At 41.3% G+C, this 20,696-nt stretch overlaps 2 long non-coding RNA genes across 5 annotated transcripts; one reads left to right on the plus strand and one right to left on the minus strand.

Moving 5' to 3' along the window:
- Positions 1 to 1,065: 1,065 nt before the first annotated feature.
- LOC149918214 (uncharacterized) lies at positions 1,066 to 17,097 on the minus strand. Of its 4 annotated transcripts, none has more exons than XR_016466135.1 (6): positions 16,889 to 17,097; positions 10,275 to 10,453; positions 3,984 to 4,133; positions 3,644 to 3,847; positions 2,460 to 2,643; positions 1,066 to 1,990 (listed from the first exon to the last, which is right to left on the minus strand). It is a non-coding gene; the product is annotated as an uncharacterized LOC149918214 (long non-coding RNA). The 4 variants fall into 4 exon arrangements; XR_016466134.1 differs by lacking the exon at positions 16,889 to 17,097 and adding an exon at positions 12,389 to 12,510 and having other exon boundaries at positions 10,275 to 10,428; XR_016466132.1 differs by lacking the exon at positions 16,889 to 17,097 and adding an exon at positions 12,389 to 12,510.
- On the plus strand, positions 12,502 to 20,233 carry LOC149918215 (uncharacterized). The gene is made up of 4 exons (XR_016466138.1): positions 12,502 to 12,638; positions 12,734 to 12,902; positions 18,467 to 18,588; positions 19,824 to 20,233. It is a non-coding gene; the product is annotated as an uncharacterized LOC149918215 (long non-coding RNA).
- Positions 20,234 to 20,696: the final 463 nt, after the last annotated feature.

Below are 20,696 nucleotides of genomic sequence, written 5' to 3' on the forward strand. Positions count from 1 at the left end.
ACTGACGTCAATGATACGCATTCCCTTGTATTAAAAAAGTTGTCAATACCTGTTGGCAGAGTGAAGATAATACAGTGGATGGTTCACTGCTGCTAAATCTGGTTGAAAATTTTTCACTTGGGAATAATCCCACCAGGTTTGGTGGCTGAGGTCTAGCACAGAACAGTGATGCAGGACCCCTGGCAGGTTTTGCCTGCCCAAACCAGCTGTGACTTTGCAGTCCTACTTCTGCAGATGCTGTGATTAAATGATGGTGGAAATAGCCAAACCGGTGCAAACTCTCCCCAAAAACATAATGAACCACAATGGTAGAAACATGCAATGATGCCATCTCCTGAGAAACATGCACCCAGCCTTTGTTCCTCCACACTGCCACCAGCACAGCCCCATCTGCCCCCACAGACATCCCTTAGGACTATCTGGAAGTAAGAAGCACCACTCAGCTTCAAATCGCAACCCCAAAACGTGCTTGTGTGCTAGTGCATTACACGCACCTGGGCTGCAGGCTGTCAGTTTTAACATGACATGGACTTTTTATTTTCTTTTCACCAGCACGCAGCCTGGCTCTGGGGACATAAGCTGAAGCGCCTGAAAGCGCAGATGGCCTATCTTCTGCTTGGAAATGCTGTTCTGCCATCCTGCAAGCCAGAAACAAAGCTTTGCCTCTCTTCAGAGAGCAGGCTCTGCTGCACAAAACTTACAGTTTTTTCGACTCAGTAACCAGTTCCTCCCCAGGAGACCTTTGTGTCAGGGAAGAACATTTCAAACTTCACACTTAGGTCCATATTGACACATACAGCCCATCTGTAGAGCCTGTGCCGTGTGCTGTTGCTGAGGGGAGAGAGCTGCTGCCTCTGGTGCAAATAAATTCATCTGAGTGTGCAGAGATTGGCCCAGAGTGAAGCAGAAATCCAGACTCCTCACCATTAAGGCTTTTTTCTCAGTCCTCTCTGCAAAAGAAGCAGCCTGAACTTCTGCCCACACTGGTCTGAATAAACAGCGCGGATCCAATTACCTGATAGCAGAATCTGGATCAACGCTTTTTTTTTTTTTTTTTTTGCCCAGCCAATATGCTCTGCCACTGCTCATTTATCTAGACAAAAATCACAAATATTAAACAGTCAAAGATGGTAAATTCACTTTCCCAGTATTGGCACAGAATAGGTATCAGGGAAATTCATTCTGTGATCAATTGGACTTGCTTTAGGATCTGAGATGAGTGCAGTTAAGCTCATTTCCCTCCATAAAATATACGTGCTTTTTCCATTGGATGGGGACGTGGCAGTTGTGCTCTCCTCCTCCTCCACCCCAGCCCCTTCCCACTCTGATCCAGGCGCAGGGAATTCACATTCCAGTCAGTAAGCTCTGTCACAGCACACCACTTTCCCAGCCATCTGCTATCTAATAAAACAGCCCGTCTAGACAAACCCCCAGCCAGGCAGCAAATCTGATATTGCACTTGAAGCCATCAGAAGTATTAATAACCTGCCATTTCTACACTGTCAAGACTCTTCCCAGGGAAAAGGGATGGCCTTTGCAGACCCGGGCACCGGGTGTTCACAGCAACAAGATTCTTCTTGCTTCCTCATCCCAGGAGCAGGCTGGAAATGCATTAGAGACAGTGAGGAGTGAGTCTGTGTTTGTTGAACTCAGGCTTGCTAAGAAATGGATTAAAAGTATTGTCCATATCCAAAACCACAAAAAATGAGCTTTGCACTGTGTGAGATTAGATCTTTTCCTTCCCCTTCCTCTCGTATTTTTTTTCTCCTTAAGTGAGTTGATTTGAAAAGAAAGCTGTCATCTCTCCTTGATGAAAGAGCTCTCCAATACCCTGCAGCACCGATGAACCAGGACTGCAGGCATTTCACTGGGCAATTCAGAACCAAGTTCACAGGGCTGCAGTCTTTTCAGGGAGGGGCACAAGCCTAGAAATAAGTTCAGTTCCAGCTATTTCAGGAAGAGGTTTCGTAGATCCTTTATGTTAGGAATCCTGGAAAACCAAATTACGGAAGTATGTAGGCTGTTAGAAGGCATTCCTCGATCCCATTTTATTCTCTTCAGAAAGAGCTAATTAGGTGATAAAAGAGCACACAAAGAATGAGCACAGTGCTACAACACTAGGATTTGCATTGTCTGTCCAGAAGCTCATTTTTCTAGCTGTTCTGTCCACCAGAGCTACGTCCACAGTGATGCTGCAATGCTTGCAACCAGTTCGAAAAAGGGGACGGAAATTTTGCCTAAACTATGAATTGAGACCTGTTTAAGGATTTTCAGATGTGACCAGTGAGATCAGAGCACTGACTTTGGCATTCTGTGAAAACCACAGTTTGAGTTTTCAGGGCTCAGCCTCAAAGATCTTCACAGTGACATAGAGCTTGATCTTGAGAAAAAATGGTGGAGACTTGATAGTGACAATCCTGGAGCAGAGAAGTAGACTTGGAAACTGGAAGAATACTCACCCAAAGGAGATGAGATGTAGAGAGAAAGGCAATGACCCCGAGGGCAGAGGCTCCAGAGGAGACAGCAGGTACAGCCCACCAGCATTTCCTCCGCAGTAGGCATGTGCGTTATGGCGATGGATTTGGTCATGAGATGTTTCACTATTTGCTATCATAATACAACATCACTATCATTCAGCCAAGTCTGGATGAAGGAAAGGAGGTAGGAAAAGGGTGGAAAAAAAATGCCTGTAAGAAAATTCTGCAATTTTTGACAACTGGAAGTAGAGTGAAACAACTGACTGATTGGAAACGGATTCTGTCGAAGACTAATTACAGGACAGCCGTGTCACCTTTAGTAGCACAGGCAAGGCCATTTAAAAACCTATTTAAATTCTAAGAATTATAGCTATATTGACTAGGAATGACAGTCAGTGTTATGGTTTCCTTGTAGTAAAATAGAACTAAGCTGTTAATCTAAGCTGCAGTGTTATAAACACATCCAATTTTGATTAAACTATTACCAAGGTAAACACATCATTATAATGAAATTAAAGTGGTAGCAAGAATTGTATGAAGATCCAGCCAGATCTCAGTGACATTAAGATAATAGGGAGAAGTGCAGAAAGTATTGATTGTGTGTGACTAATAGGCTGCTTCACAAAGGCAAAAAGATTTGCACACTGAACAACTCAAAATGAAAAATATTAATAGCAAATCTGTAAGTGCTGCTTCAGTGTAAGCATGAAATATCAGATATTAGAAAAGCTCATTTCCAAATTAATATTCCCTTCATAATTATGAAGTATGAGAATCTGAGATAGTATATCTGCTATTGACACACAAAACACTGAAAAGATATAGATAGAACATTACTGTTTTGGGGAGGTGTTATACATTTATATCCTAGCATTAAGGAAGAACGTATTCCTGTTTAGAGAGAGACCAAATTATGCTTTTACTTTCCTTCTCACTTAACATCATGAATCTCAGGTCTATGACCTTGCATTTGCTCCCATTTGTAAGCTGGAGCTAATGTAGCTATACATTGAAAACAGCTGCTCTGACAGGGAAGTCATGAAGACAGAGGTAATTCAGACTTGCAGTGATGAGTACCACCTCAGTTTTATATTTTTTCTGAATGCATCTCAGATGCAAACCCTTGTTTATTTTCCATCTGAGACTTGTGCCCTGTCCAAACTCACATTTTTGCTGTGAGGATAATTCTGTGACAATGTTTCCATCCTCTGCACCCAGCCATGGAGAGGTCAGGGGTCCCTCACACCCCTCTAAATGCTGTGAATGCTGCCCAAGGCCTCCTGGTGCCCGGTGTGATGCAGCCACCCATCACTCCCACACAGTCAAACAACTGTGCTCAGAGGAAACTGCCAAAGACTTCCAAAAGAAACCTGCTTGGAGATGAAAGAGAAAATTATGATGATAATCAGCTTTACAAAGAGAAAAGGAAAGCTGTTTCTCTTTGGGAAAATTTCCAGCATTTGAGAAAGGGGGAGAAGGTGGGGAGGGAGCACAATAAGGTCTCACATGTTCAATTGATTGTTCACATCTAACAAAAATAGCCCCAGCCTGCTCCCATTGTCCTGCAGCTGCTGGCTTCATTATCCTCATTGTGCATTGCTTCGTGGCTGAGCAGTACGGTTGCCCAGTTTCCTCTCCTTCACTTCCTAATGAGATCTGTGATGAACAGAAGGAAGAGTCAGCAACACTTTAAAACAATGCTTTGCAAGCTTTAATGTGAACCTACAGAAACCCCAGACTGCTTGCTCACAGGATTGTGAGGTTTTTTTAGGCAAGCTCCTGGGCAGGTAGCTGGGCACTTGTTGAATCAGTTTCACATCACATGCTTTATTATTATTATTTTTTAAATATTTTGATAATTCCCAAGGCACATTCATATTCATGTGTATTTCATGCTTGCTCATTAGGTGATGAGAGAAGCTTCCTGCATTCAACGTCAAAAGATCTTTATCTTGGGAAAAGAATCTGTGCACAAAGATGTGAACGTGGTATTTAAAAGGTCCCCCTCACTTCTATGTACTCAACAACGAGTGTTAACTTGTCAAGGGATCTCTACATGCAAGCAGCCTTGGATGGAGAACAAGGCATGTGGGAGTGCTCCCCTCATTCATTCACTGCTGCTTGAACCATACAAGCTACAGCTGAGATGTCAAACTGAGCTGGTGTGGTAGGATTGCTCACATGGTGAAGCTGCTCAGCCCCTGTGGACAGGAGCCTGGAACATAAATGATCACTCCCAAGAGTGAGATTTTCTGCATACAGAAGTTGAACATCATTGCATTGTAATTGAACACTGTGAGATGGCTTGAAAAAAACAATCAATCTCTAGTTAGAGGTGCTGGATGATCCCAGACGGCTAAAGACCAAACTCAAGGCTAAAGTGAAGTGTCCTGCCCTGACATTTCATCAAAACCTCACCTTTCGGGAGCAAGCATTGGCAGCCAGACGTAGGTGAGCCTTACACAGTTGGAGGAAAAAAAAAGTTTGGGAATAATCAACAAAAAGGGAAGAGCACCTGTGAAAGCATCCTTGGTAAGAAAATATTTTTCCAGCCCCACTCCTCCCTCAGCAATCAGTCTGCTTCCTGGAAGAGTGACCTGTGAACCCTGGAAACTCAGCCAAACAGATAAGCTACACTTCAGTTCACCTTATTTGCTGCCAGATCTTCAGTCTCAAAAACACTTAGTGCTCAACAACTCTTAATCCAAATGTCAGCCTTCTCCTCTCTCCTCTGCTCAAATATTTCACATAGCTCTGAGCAAGGAAAGTCTTCTCAGGCATCTTCAGAACTGCTAACAGCCCTCCCCACAGCCCCTTCCTGTGCTCACCAGACCCTTGAAACATTCATTTGGGTTTTTAAACAGGTATTTAAGGAAAGGGTGAACAAATGCTTTTTGTGTTTTAAAAACAAAGAAAGAAAGGAGATAATTTATATCACGGGCAGGTCCCTGGGTTTTCCTTGACTTTACAGAATCTCACATAAAGCTCACTCAGGAATCTGGAGCCTGCAAAATAACAGGGGTCTTCAAACTGCTGTGAACTCTATTCAAAGTCTTTGTCTACTGTAGCTTGACCTAAATTCTGCAATATCCACCAAAAACTCCTCATCTGACAGAAAGGAACGTAAAATAAGCTTACTTCAAACATTGCTCCTCTGCTACTCTGGCATATATTTTAGCAGCTTTCCTGGTTTCCTATTTTCTCTGAATATTAAGATACTTGAATTTGTAATTCCAAAGTAAAACTGAACTAAAAAAATACATTAATTAGATAACAACGCAGAAAAACAATAAAGTAATTGTTCTATCTCCTTCATCAGCTAAATGGCTGTTTAAAACACTTCATTAAGTTGAATTAAGAACAATAAAGATCAATTAATATTGATTAAATGCCAGAAAAAAGATGACATTAAATAAATGGTAGGTCAATTCTGACTGCATAAAAACTGAATTGTGCTGAATGTTTCGGCAAAACATTCTCCTTTAAGTTAAACACTTAGCTGGCTTCCATTTAATCACTTTTTCTTGGACACCATACTGTACATTTGTTGTCCCTAAAAATCTCCACGACCTTGCAGATATTTTTCATTACTATGGTAACTGCTTTGAGAAAAGCTGGTGATAAAATCAGAGACAACCATCACTAGACAGACTAAATCAATCACTGTTTTATTAGCTGTATTGGTTCCTTTATACTCTCACACAGAGCTAAAATAGGAAAAGCAAGAACCAGCTTATTCCCAGGCCTGGGGCAGTTTGCACCACCATTACATGTAGCCTGCATAATGAGAAGAAATTGGTACAGCCAATCAAAATTTACCACATCAACTGCCTAAAAACATTGTACCCTCCAAAATCCCACAATTGATTTAGTTTTCCTGCTAGATCTTCCTCCTCAGGCATATCAGAGTAAGCTTCATGCGCGGCTGAGCTTGAGTGCCCAAGTTCAGTCTGCCCAAGACAAGCCAACCACTGGAAGCAGTTTTTCTATTGGAAAGATTCACATCTGAGTATGTGCACAGCTACCTTTTTTTGGTACCTCATGTTAATGCCCCATTGGTCTTAGGAAATGAAATTAGGAAGCACTGGAGTGAGCTTTGGAGTGAGCTTTGAGGAAGACATCTCTTGTTTACACTCTTATGGCTTGGAAACTCTCTTAGGAGACCAAAAACATAGTTTTAAGTCTTCTTAGACAGAGGGAAGGTTTGAACAACATATTCCTAGTATCTCAAAAATTCTTTAAGCAAGAGTTATGGCAAGCACCTTTCACATTTTCAATGAAATGCTGCCTCTTTGCTCTTGGAGACGGAGGAAAACCCTGTCCTCAGTAGAGATGGGCTGCCACTGGTCTTCCTCATAGCTTCAAGGGAGGAACATGCACACAACAGTGATTCTAGACCTTTCAATAACTTTCTTTGCCCCATGACAGGCAGTGTCACTGTAATGGTGTGCATCAGAACCCAAACCAAGGTACGCCAACATCTGTTTGTTCAATCCTTTCTGTTATTCTCCACTTTGGATCATTCCCTTGCTTGCATGCATGATTGCTGAAAAATAAGTTTGCAGTTCTTCAACTGGACAACTTCTGATGTCTTGCAGGGTATCAACATCCACACAATAGAGTCTAATAAACACTGTAACAGTAATTCCCTTTTCTGGTGGCTAACAGGCTGAGCAACTATCTTGCCCCAGGACTCTCTTGGACACAGACACCAAGCAGTGCCATCTTGTGAGGAAATGAAGGTGCTTGGGTCATTTATTGATTTCAACAATCAAAAAAGAACCCTTAGTCTAAAAAAATGTGCTGTTGCTTCTTAATTCTGCCTCTCCCAGGAGTGCCAAAACATTCTCAAGTGTGTTTTGGGAGGATTAAGTACTGTTACCTGACCCGATAAGAGCTTGATGATGTTCTCAAATACACAATGCTCTCCTTGCTAGCAGCAGCTCATCTTTCCATACCATATAACCTATAAAACTCCTGCACTGCCTTTTTGTGACAAAACTGAGGATTTAGCTGGAAAGGGACCATCTCTCAATCTCTGCAGGCTGCTAAGTAAAACCGAAAGGGATGCACATAGATCTTTGCAAAGGTTCACACAGCTGTAGTCATACTTTGCATCAACAGAGGTTTTATCAACTAGTTTTCTGTTCCAGTCTACTACCGCTTACCACTGCCACCTCCTGGTACTGAAATACACTGAGATCCAGCTGTGCAAGATCAGTAGGGTACAGAAACACAAAATATCCCAGACCCCTAGTTCTGCTCAATTTCTGTTGTTTTCTACAGCCTTTTATAAGTAGCTATTTATTTTATGGATAATCAAAAAGTTTCATATTCTTATATGTATAAGGAAAAGGCAGAGGAGCTGTCAAAGGCCAGAGGCCACTGTGGACATTCCTTTCCAAGATGCCCATCACACAGCCAAAACAAATCTATGCTCACCAAACCAGCTGGAGACAAACAAGAGAAACCTTAAGAGTTTAAAATTCTAGTCAGAAAGTCTGCATTCATTGCAGGACAGGAAATTCCTGCAGCATGTATGAACTTTGGAAACAAGAATGGAGATTACAATTGAACACTTCAGAAGCCTCTCAGGCAGTTACCCCAGAGCCACTATGGGCCCTGTTCTTTCCCTGGGCCAAATTTTTGCAGGCTTTTTACAAAATTTACTCCTAAAAAGACAGATAGAGGGGAAAAACTGACATGTATCCACAAAATATTTTCCAGCAATACATTCCCACTTCATCTTTGTCTGTCCCATAACTTCAGATTTGAAGGAACAGCAGCCCTCTCCCTTCACATTAAATCTTTGCTAATGCTGCAGTGCACGGCCCAAAAGCCAGACAAGCATTCAGCCTCTGGCTCCAGGAGAGGGCAGTGAAACATGGTTAAACTTGGAAATGGTAAACATGCTCTGAAGTGTGTAGTGATTCCTTCTAAGTCAAGCCAGGTGTTGACCTTGGTGGCACTGGTGCAGGCAGTTGCAGCAGGAGGAGCTGAGAGTGCGGTTGCAGGTGATACAAGCACCATACATTGATTTGTGTCTCTCTTTCTCAGGGAAAAACATTATACAACCTCTCCTTTCCCTCTCTCTCTGCCCACAGAGAGGAAAAAATGTCATTAGGAGGCGGTGTTCACTCGCAATTGGGTTAATAGATCTCACTTGTTCTGCCAGTGCAGAGGGAGGCAGAACCAACCAAAGAACTTGTAATTCTGCGCAATAATTAACACAATGTGCCATACCAGCCCTCAATCATACTTTTGGATGCTGCAGTGTCCATGACACTTCTTGGAGAAACTGCAGCTGCAATTAAACATTTTTGATAACTCATAAATATAACATTAGTTGCCTGGGTTAGGCTTCTGATAACATCATTCATTTCAGATCATTCAATTAGTGCAGACAAAGGGGTTTCTTTCCAGGAGACATAATGTCATTGTCTCTGGGAAGGAACGCACTTCCCAATGACTGTTTATCACTCTGTAATTATAGGGCTGTAGCAGCCATTCTCTATATTACAAGGAGTCCTTTCTATGCCCAAGAATCCAGCAGTTCTTTGTTTTAATTTATTTTCCTCTTAAATACCTCCTGCTATTTAAGTGATAATTCCCTGCAAATCAATTGTTAGCAGCAGTTAATGACTGGTTGGTTAATTAATAGCTGAAAGCAAAGCGGAGGGTGTTTGCTGCTCTAACAAACCATCCAGTGTTAACCATGGTATTAGTGCTAATGTACCCTATAATCAGTGACTTCTCATGGCAGTGGTGTAGCCTATACATCACTTCAAGAAAGGACTTGACTGAGTTGCAATAGGGGGCACGAGGAAAGTCACCAAGGTAGTGATCATCACCAATGACCCATGTGGTCAGTCTGAACTGTGCAGTCCCCATGCTCCCCTGGAGTAATTTTGGTCCCACAGACACATCAGTCTCATCTCTTGCTTGTCCTGGGGTCAGCCAGGAGCTGGCTACTGAAACTGTTGGCATCAACACAAGAAAAAGCCCTGGGTCTTCACCTGTATCAGAATCTGATTAATGGAGTGCTGAGACTGTTTGCGCTCTGCTGGACATTTGCATTAAGATGGTTTTAATGCCAGGATCTGCTCTGCTTCTTTCTCCATGGGCAAATTCTTGGATAATCCCTTTTCACAAAGTTCTCTTTTAATATTTACATAACCGTATTTTGGCTTTTGTCTTTCCTGATATAAGGTTTGGAGTGATGCTGCCATGGATAATGAAGGAAAGCCTAAAGCAGGCGGCAACTGATGTTCACAGAGTACGAGTAATGGACCAGTTGGCTTATTATGAACTAATATACTGCAGTATCTTCAGTGCAGAGGATGGTAACAGAGAATAAATGTTGACATTTTTGTGGTGAGCAATGTAAGAATATCAAATCAAACAATTTCTGGCATATAGTCAAAGCAGTGTTAAAATGGAAACTCTAGAGATAAGAACATTTTTGCATTTTTTCCTGAGCAGAAATGTGAGGTTGTACAAAACCCCATGGAATGAGCTCCCTGCTCTGAAGCAGAGCCAGGGCCTCCCAACAGGCACTGTCTGACTTTTCTGAAAGAGAAAAAAAAACAACTAGTGAGAAGCATCTTTGCAAGACTGTGCCAACTCTTCTCACTCTGACATTAAGTACAAAAATAAGACGATTTCTGCTTGTTATCCTCTCTGAGATCAAAGAGAACGATGTGCCACTGCCTTGTTTATAGCCATCACTTATTTTCATTTTATATATATATGTATATACATATACACACACGTATATATATATATATATGCACTTACAGATATACACTGGAAGTCTGCTGTTAAGTTTCTCTTTCAGCCTTCTCCTTGAAATAAACAAACCCAGTTCACAATTCAGCATCTCCTCATGGTTCATGCTTCCCAGTACTCTGTGCTCTGACTGCTTTTCTTGTATTTTCTGTTTCCTCTTCATCTGCAGCAAAACGTGACACCAACAGCTGGATGCAGTACCACAAGTGAAGCAAAGACAGGAAAATAATTGTTTCTCAAGAACAGCAGTCCTCTTCGTATAACCTAGGACATTTAATTCATGGTCCCCTGCAATCATCAAGTTTTTTACAGACATGCTGCTGCCCACTTATTTCCCCACCATCACATACTGTCTCTGCTTCTCACCTTCCTGGGCACAGCATTTTATACTGTTCCTGAAATTTCTTTTAAATATTCAGGAATCATTTCCCTGAGTTGTAAGGATAATTTCATATTCAGATTGTGGCCTCCTTAGTCTCGTAGCACCTCATAATTGTGGACTTGTTTGCTTGTTCTTCAGCTTTAAAAAAAATATATATATATATAATAAAATGGAGTATAAGACAAGCTGCTGAATTACATACTTGAAATATCTTTCCTGACAGTGATCCAGCACTAGCTGTTGCTACAGAGCTATTTTTCAACTGGCTATGCACCTACCCTATTGTAATTATATCTATACCATACTCCTTAGCCTGTCATATATGTCATAAAGTGTTACTAAAATCAAGCACCGTTGCATTTGCTGCTTCCTCTTTATTCACTAGACAAGCTACTGTGACAAAGAAGGAAAAGAGATTGATTTGACATCAATCGTTCTTGACAAGCCTATGTTTTCTTTCTTTGTTTTTCTTTTTTTTTTTTCTCCCATCACTATATCAGCTGGCTACTTATGAATTGATTATTCAATGATTTCTTCCTGAATCCTTTAAGGACGTAAGTTAGACTGACAGGCCTGTAATTCCCTGGGTCCTCCTTCTCCCCTCTTTAAAACTTAATACACTGTATTTGCCCTTCTCTTGTCTTCAGGGACCTCCTCTCTCCTACATGACTTCTTAAAGATAATCACTAATGGCTCAGAGATTGCTTCAGACAGCGCCTTAAGTACTTTGGGGTGAACTCCATCAGGCCCTGCTGACTGCAGTACATCCATCTCATCTGAATATTCTTTAATCTATTCCTCTCCTGTTCCAGTCTCTACTTCTGCCTCCTTAAACATATTCAGTTTAAACAACTGGTAACAGATAAAATTCATACTTCAAAACAATTAAACATTCTACAATATATTTTTAAAAATTTATCCAGATTTAGTTTATATTTCCATTCTCCAGCTTACAATTCTAAAAATATATAAACTCATTGCCTGTAATCATTGATCTCTATTCACTAGCTGCTAAACCACTGCTTATGGATACATCTTCTGCTAAGAATGGAGCAGAAAGAGGAAATGCAACTAAAACATTTTTTCACTTAGACTTTGACTATAGACTTACCGACCCGTGCTGTGATAATAGAGGTATTCATTTCTCCCAAACGCTGTTCCTAAAAGACAGCTAGCAACTTCACATCCACGTGTGGCAGAGCTGTGAGCCAAGCACTGTTCTTGATGAACAGCTACGGCAGTCTGAATTTGGCAAACTGTTAAAGCCTGTTCTCTAAAAGTGCTCTAAATTTCAAAGTACTAAGTCTACGTGATTTGGTGGGGTTTATTAAATTTGAGTGGGTTTTTTTTTTGTTTGTTTGTTTTGCTTGTTTGTTTCTTCATGAATCTTCTATACCTCATTTGATATACAAACATAAATGCCGCCTAAACGGCCCTTTTCTTTGAACTTTATTGCAATCCTCCTTTCATACTCCAACCTTGTTCTTTCCAGAACTTTTTTTTTTTAATGAACATTTACTTTGAAGCACACTCATCAGCCTAAAAAGGCTTTTTGTTTACTTTTTTAAAATTCAAGTATTTGTCCAACCTACACTTCTGTTATCATCTCAGTATTTTATAATCTGTTTGTGGATAACTGCATTTTCATCCCTAATTTTAAACTCCTACTTGCAACTTTGTCTTCTGCTTTATACCCCCCTTCATAACTCTCTGAGGAAGAAGATGATAAAGGATCCTTTACCTCATTACCATCTTCCTTAAAGTTCAGTAGCTCAGCAGGCCATCTTTTACAATAAATTCTTCAAGTTCTACGTTTTCCAGTTCTCGGAGCATTGGAGTAGCCAAGATCATAAATCTGTCCAAGATTCAGTTGATAACGACCTATCCAACTGACAGGTTGGCCTTAACTGAACACTGAGTCAGTTTAGAAGTATTCAGGACCTTATCCCTTGCCCAGACTCTCAGTAAAAACTTAAATCAAGGTTTTTGTGGTAAGTATAAGAAACAAAGTCAAGCTTATTCCTCTGAAATTAGAAAATTCTTATTGATTATAATATCTTTAGAGAACATCATTTTTTCTGTGTAGCAGAGATGCCCATAGAGCTGTGCTCCTCGGAGAAGGCTCCCCAGACAGACCCCTTATCTCCTCTGAGTGAATTTGGTCATCAGCCAGAGAGAGGAAGACTTGACACAGCGTTGAGTAAACAGAGCTGGTTTAGTGATTTTTAATGCTATGCTTCCAGGTCATAGGAACGGTAAGTTTTCCAGTAGAATAAATACTCTATTATCGCATCAAGTATTCAGGTCTTCTCAGTAAGCTGCTCAGTAACTATTTTAAAATAGAAGGAGTCACTGTTATCTTTATCAAGAGGAAGAAAGTATAGCCCTTGATTCAAACAGCTGGCCCTGGCACCCAATTATATGTTTTCATTGCATAATAATAATAATAAGAAGAAAAAGAGTAGAAGAAAATTAACTACATTGATTCATGCATTGATTTCTGGCTGGGGTTTCATTTTGGGTTACTGCTGGGACTGCAGCATCAGCAGGAGTGGTTACTGAGTCACGACTGTGCTCCACAGCCAGTAACCTGATCGCTGCGTGAGGAGCAGGGCTTTTCTGCTCTCAGTTGTGTGAGGAGGAAACCTGGCTCCTCCTAATCACAGGCTGCCACAATGGGAACACATAACTCACCCCTGCAGCACATGAGCTACTCCAGCCTTTATTACATGGTTCCCCAAAATAAAGAGGCCCTGTTGGTCTTGGCTGTGGGGTCTTGGAAGTGGACACGTGTCCCTCTTGAGAATGCAGTCTTGGACTTGTCCAAGCTCTCTGATGCTTCAGTCATTTTCTATAGGCAGAAGCCAAAATATATCACTATGAAATTAATACTGTCCAAAGTATAATTCTGGCAGACTGCCTTAACTCTGCCTTTTAAGCTTCTTTGAAATCTGGACATTTTTAACTGGATCTTGAAAAATCTGTCATAAATAAATAGGCTCCTGATTACAAAACCTTCATATCATGTGATGGTGTACTAGGGCTATAATCACGCTCAGTTTCCTCTTGCAACAGAAATCCTGCAATGGACTCACAGTACCCTCTCAAGTAGCAGTTAGACAAAAACATCACAGAAAAATAAAGTCTAACAACTAATCAAGGAGAGAATAGATCCCAGCCAGGCAAGGATAAAAAACTCAAGCAGACCAGAAATGCAGCACTAGCTTGTTTCCTCATCACTGTTTTCAGCCAGAAGATAGTAATAAATATTCTCTTAAAGGGAAGGGAGTTGGTCAGTGTAAAACATAGTAACTTGCCTTACGAGATAAGTGCACATTCTCCAGACTACAGAATTCCTGTTGTTTGTGAGGAACTGGATAAGTCTCTAGCTAATTAATGCACTTAGTATGTATCCCACGGATTGACATTTATTTGTTTGAATATTTAAAAACATTATGTGCATTACTCAGGCTTCCCTCTGCTGATAGTAACAAACTACCTCAGATATCGTGCTTTTTAGTATGTTCAGATACAGCAAGTAAGGGTTCAGTTAAAATTAGAAAAGATTAAGATATATATGTATTTTTTGTGTTGGACAGGTTAGCTTTAGAGGTACTAGGAAAAGGAGTACACTATAAGAGTGCTGTATCTATGATAGTAAAACAGCATTCCCTAAAAAAACAAAATAAAACAAAAAATGACAGAAAAAAAAAGAAAAAAAAAAAAACCACCACAAATCCAAAACGACAAACGCATCTGTAACTTGCCCCTGATGCTACATTCTGCAAATTGCTATTTTTCCATATCTTGAAGTAATCATCCATGCTTATCATCACATCTGAGCAAAAATCTGAATTCTTTAAAAAATAATTAAAAAATAGCAGTATGCTTTACTAAAATGACTGCAACATACAATTTCTAACACAAAAATCTGCATTTTTTCAACATATTAAGGCTGACAGAAATAAAATGTTTCAGTTGTGGTTGTTAAAGCAAACCAAAATTTGTTGCTCTGGCTTCTTTTAAAGTGAAACATATCTGCGGGACTTAACAGCAGCTGTGAGGTGTGGTTTCCATGCTCTCCACGTCTCCCCAACAGGCAGCTCTGGGACCCCACTGCATCTCATGGAATAGTTTCCCATGCAAAGGTACAAGGGGGCTAAACCAGCAGCACACAGCCTCTACCCCACAGCATCCTGCTGTAATTTTCCACTTGACAATGGCCCACAGATGGCCTGCAGCAGCTCACTTGGAAATCCTGTCCCCCAAGACAGCTGCTCACATGGTAAATCTCTGTGCCACCCCTGTTCTGCAGCCCTTCCTCATCCCACCTGCTCGGCCAACAGTCAGGCACAGGGAGAAGGGGCTGCACTTCAGGCATCACATTGCTGAGCCTAGGCACTGTGTTAATCTCCAAATTGAAAGGAAAATAACCATGAGTAGCACAGCATATCTTAATCTTCACTGCCGGCAGTGACAGCTTTACTTGATTTTATTCTGCTATTGAGTAATCAGGATGGGTTAAGAAGCAGGAGGAAGAGCTGCTCTCAGCATCAGCAAGGCAGTGGGCACTTGAATGCTTTGGGGAGCCACTGTCCAGCTGCCTCTTCATTACTACTGAGATCTCCACTGCTGCCATGAGGCAAATTCTGCCTGCCAGGAAGCCAGCTTCTCCCACCACCGTGACCACTAGCCATTGGAAACAGCTGCGGGTCTGGCTTTTCTTAGCAAGGTGCTCACACATGTGTGACTGTGTTTATGTGCTTCAAAGAGCTAATAATGAGGCTTACAAGTGTTATTAACTCTCAGCAAGTCCCTCTTCACATCTTTAACGGGGACCATTGCTTGCACTCCTCATCCTGTGTGTGCCCCAGGAGCCAGGACAGTCACTCTGGAATGCCAGGTTTCTTGCCTTCGCACATGCCATGACAACACTTAGACACAGAGACCTCCACTGTGTTATTAGGGTATGAATTAGGATAGCTCTCACGAAGTCCCTGACTTTAACCATGGTTACCGCTGCCATTAAGCTGTCACGTATGGGCTATGATCTGTAGTAATTTCATGCAACTGTACACACAAGGCAAACAGTTAATGCCTCCTTCATAAATCCCAATGGCTGAGCTGTAAGCAGGCTACAGTCACAGGCTCTGCTAATTAAGTTGAGCACAAACCTACTCTTTATAACACTAATAACTACACCCATTCCCCAGGAACAGGTTGAAGGCACATGATGGAAAAGGTTCATAGCAGGCTAAAAAGCAATCTAGAATAAGGCACGTTTCAGCACAAGATGGCTGCTCCCCATCATGCAGGTTGCAAAGAGAAATTCAGGCCCCTGTTACCTCTGGTGAGAAAACAGATTTAGCCTGGTAATGACAAATCTATCTTGAAAGTGATGGAAAATGCTTCTGAAAAAGATCTGAAGAATGTTCAAACAGCCTTTGATTATGGATCATTACAAAATTGCCCTGATCTGAGGCTCTAATTTCTCCTCCAACAGTTATTTGCCTCCTCCTATCTGCAACACCCCCACCCCTCGGTGCTTCCCTCTTGAAGCAACATCTCGAAAAATTCAAGTGTCTGCTCCTAGAGGAAAATAGCTTCTAATTAAACATATTGTGTGGGTGTGAATAAAGCTGGGCCCACTCCTTGCTGCACTGATGTCAACATAGAAATGTTTTTCTTCTTTCCCACAAGTTACAACAGAGGCAGGGCACTGGTGCTCTGCTCCTAGCTGCAGATTTGGAGAAACAGATGTTCTTTGGTACCAACAACTAACATGGATTTTCTGCAGGTCTGGTCAAAGAGCCTGAAGTTTTCTAAATTTCAAAATTAGGGTCAAGAATTAGGGGGCTGTCTGTTCATCTAAGCATCGCATACTCATGGGCCTGCTCTGGATCTGAATGTGGGAGAAAAGAGAATCTTAAAAACCTTTATTTGAGCCACATGGGAGCACAAATTTGATTCAAAACCCACAAAATCAAGTATTCAGGGACTGCTACGGCAAACTAGGTTATTTTGCAGACTGACAATCTACTTGAATCATTCTCAGATTTATTCCTTTTGTTGATCTGAGGACTGAGCTCAGAAGATAATCCTGTATTTCCTCTTTTTTCTCTTTCTATTATAATGCTTCCACAGACACACACACACACGCACAAAAATAAGGTGGTGTTGCAGATGCAGACACAAACCTTGCAACATCACAGCATAATACAGAAAGGTTAAGATTTGGTACCTTTCATCTAGGTAGCAGTCCCCTGAGGCCAGAGTAGCTCTCGATAGTGTTGAAGCTCCTGATGATTTGATTTTCATCTCCTTGGCCCCCTCCCTCACCTTGTTGAACGCCACTGGCACACTCCTCTCTGCAGGACTCAGCAATCAATGGCGTTTTGATCAGTCTGGTTATAGGTCGTGTTTGGCAGAAACTCTGCAGAAGATACACATTTGGAAAACTAGGGAAGAAAAATAAGGAGCTGAAAGTTTTTCCAGACACCACCAGGAGACACACTATTTCTCTGTTTGGAATAACTCAGCTTTACTGGGTCTCTGTAGCCCCAAGCAAGGTTAGAGGAGAGATTCTGCCTCTATTCTAGATGCATCCTATGCGCTGCATGCAAGAAAAGCTGTTTGCTGACTGACTGCAGCACCTCGTGTTCCATTTAAATTCTCAGTTATGAGCATTCTAGTTATTTTAGCAGTAGTAGCGGTAAAGCTAGGGCATGTGTGAAATATGAAGAAACTCATTACTTTTCAGTAACACAAAATCACATTTTCCTTGTAGAGCTACACAATCTCAGGAAAAAAAAAAATCAATAGCCGATCTCTGCAGATCTGTCTATAGGCTCACCCAAGTTCATTTTCCTGCACCTAACCACATATTTTCCTTCGGAGCTTAGCTTGTCTGGAGCTGGAAAGAAGTGATCTGTTTTTCATTTTGATGAGGCTAGCACTTCCCAAAGTTCACCTCTGCATAATGTCAGCAGGGAGACGTGCATCTAGATGATTCAGAAGACACATTTGTGTCAAAATCCTCTCCTGATTTTCAATGAAGTGTTTTGATGTGCTATGGTACTTTACAAGATTGAAATAAATGCATTTCATAGCCCTCATCTCTCCCATCTCCCACCTTCTCAATAATTATATTTCCTTTTTTTATTTTTTTTTTTCCAGAAATACCCAAGGCTACTTTTTGTTTTTATTAACACTAGACTCAGAGTAATTTGAAGACTTCTCTCTAAGACTTGTTTCCCTACAAGCTGTCTCAAATCAGTATGGCAGCATTTTCCCTGCACAAGAGTGGCTTTGGGGCCTTTCTGGTGCCATTTCTTAGCAGAAGAGAGTGATGCCAAGACAGTATTTTCTTATGTATTTTTCCCCAAAATATAAATATGAGATGGTTGGGCTGATTTAAGGCTCAGCTACGTTTTCAGGAAAAAAAGATGCTTTCCCGCATCTATAATGGACACCATGGCGACATTTTTGAAATTATCACAAGATATAGTGAAGCACTTTTAAAAATACTGCAAATGAGAGCTTAATCACCTTCAGGAATACCACTGAAACTGTGGTTCCAGCTGTTTTATCTTCCTACTCAGCTCCTTGGAGGAGTGGTTGAAGCTGGAAGCGGAATGATGTAGATGTAAGGCTTCAAGGCATTCCAATCCCCAGTTTCTCTATGCCTTAACTATTTTATTTTATTTTATTTTTACAAGAGAGGCAACAGACCACTCTGTGTGACCATGCTTTGACCACCCTGCTTCATAGTCCTGATGTTGTGCAAACCAATGATCAGTCATTTCATTCTCTGCCACAGACAGGCTTTGACAGAACCTTACCTGGAAAGCAGTAGCTCTGAGCTGTGTGTTCTCATTAAACTGAACAGGAATCTGTTCTCCCTTCTATCCCTGGTAGGACACAAAGGGAACTCAGAAAAGAGTGAGTATCAGGGTAAAGTACCCTTTAACTTTCAAGTTCCCAGAGGGTTTTGACTGTTCTCCAACCCTTGTTCTTTTATTTTTATTTTTATTTTAAATAAAGTTGAATTTTACTTATATAAATGTGTAGGACCTATCTTATTTCATCTCAGATTTCTGTGACCTTGTCACTGCAGCACATCTGGGCTATGCATGTTGAGGGGAGTTGGAGGTTGAAAAACGTTCATTTGGCTGGTTCAGGACCCTACCCTACTGCCTATATGCTCCATCCATGCTCAGCTGTTATTTGGCACATTGATCTAGACGAGAAATTTGTCCTGAGAACGGATGATGTAATTTAGTCTCTTCAGTCAAACAATTTTTTTTTTCCTTTCCTTGAAAATAGTTTCATTTCCAAAAAATTGGCAGTCCTATTTCAGAGTGTGAGCAGATTCCCTGTGAAAGAACAGCCAGGACCCTTGGGAGGTTTGAAGACTGCAGGCTTGCTGTCAGTACTAGCCCAAAAACCACTGCACAAAGCCTTGCTGAAACACGTGAGGTTTCTTATGTCAGACAGTGAACTTAAAAATGGAAAAGGGGAAGAAACATCAAAAGGAATCTTGTTGGTTGTAAGAGCTCTAAACCAGAAAGCTTTGGTGACACTCAGATAAGCCTGATTCCTGGAAAGTGCAGGAGGTATAGAGAAAAAGAGGACATAAGCAATGGGAGTCAGTTCCTGTCCCTGTTTCTGTATCCCCAGAAAACATAAGGAGATCCTTCACTGGGACTCAGCACTGTGTATTGTTGTTTCTTATTCTAACAAGATCTTTATCATTGTAGAATTTAAGCAAGATGGTTTATGATACATGAAACTCAAAATGTGGATCTGATAAAGTAGCCCAAATATTACAGAGGTGATATAAGCTAAAATAGCACAAAACAGTGGCAACCCACTCAGCTGACTTTTCTTTACCCAGAGCACTGTCCCACAGAGCTGCCCACCATGAAATGGCTGTAGCACTTATGGCCCATTTAAATCTTTTGAGATTGAAGCTGTTCAAGCATTTTCCACTGAACTGCTGGAAAGGAAAGGAATCCAACCTTGGCATTAATCCTTACTAGGCTGTAGCTTTCTCCTCTCTGTGAGGGAAAAGTAGCCCAAACAATGAACACAGAAGTTTAGCTTGTGAATAAAATATCACAGCTTGCTACAGGTTTTACGGAATGACTCAAAAAGCCTATTAATTTGCTTTTCAGATTTTGCAGGTTTAAAAAAGAAACATCTAGCAAATCCTACAGCCCCTCTATAGTGTCCTCCTGGAAACAAGTCTTTCTGCTCCTCTCCATCTTCGTTTAGATTTTGCTCCTGAAGGAGCATGGTGAAGTGCAGCGCAGCCTCCTAGCACAGACTCTGTGCTCTGCAGTCCCTCCATTGCCTTCACTCGAGGAGAAGACCAGCTCAGTCTTATCCTGGCTCAGGTTGCCCTGCCAATACCAGGCTAAGCTAATACAGAAAGTTCAGTGAGTTTTGTAACAAACTTAATTTCACTTCAGAGAGAGAAGGTAGGGGGGAAGACAACAACCTGTGATTCTCCAAAAAAATAAATGCTGATTAAATATAACTTGCTCCAAAAAGATTTGTTGCCATCTCTTGACAAAGATGATCTGGTGCTTGCATTTTCCTCTGAATTTCATTTCTATTGTAGTTGAACTTGGGGGAAGTGACAGGGGAAGGATATTAATACATCTTGGGGGTGAGAGGGAGTTGTTTTTCAAGTGTGACAGAAGCAATGAGTGTTTTGAACACCTCATACTTCACTGAAATCCAATTTTCTATCACAGGCTTTGCACTGAAGCAAGAATGCGCTTGGAAGTTGGAGCCTGGCATGCTAAGTGGCATCTATAAACCATACAGGAGACGAATGCTTTCTCTTCCTTTGTTGCTTGAAAATGCACCCTCAGCCTGTGGCAAGGCCCTGATGAGCCCTGAGTGCAGAGCTTTGTCCTCTGAGGGTTTTGCTGAGAATCCAAATTGCAGCTCACAGCTCTTCGTGAAGGCTAAAGAAAATGATGGTGCGTTCCCATGCTCAGGAATAATGCAACAGCTGATGGAGGCAAGCTTGGGCTTTA

The sequence above is a fragment of the Phasianus colchicus genome, chromosome 4, assembly GCF_987193195.1.
Source record: "Phasianus colchicus chromosome 4, bPhaCol1.hap1.1, whole genome shotgun sequence".
NCBI lineage: Eukaryota > Metazoa > Chordata > Aves > Galliformes > Phasianidae > Phasianus > Phasianus colchicus.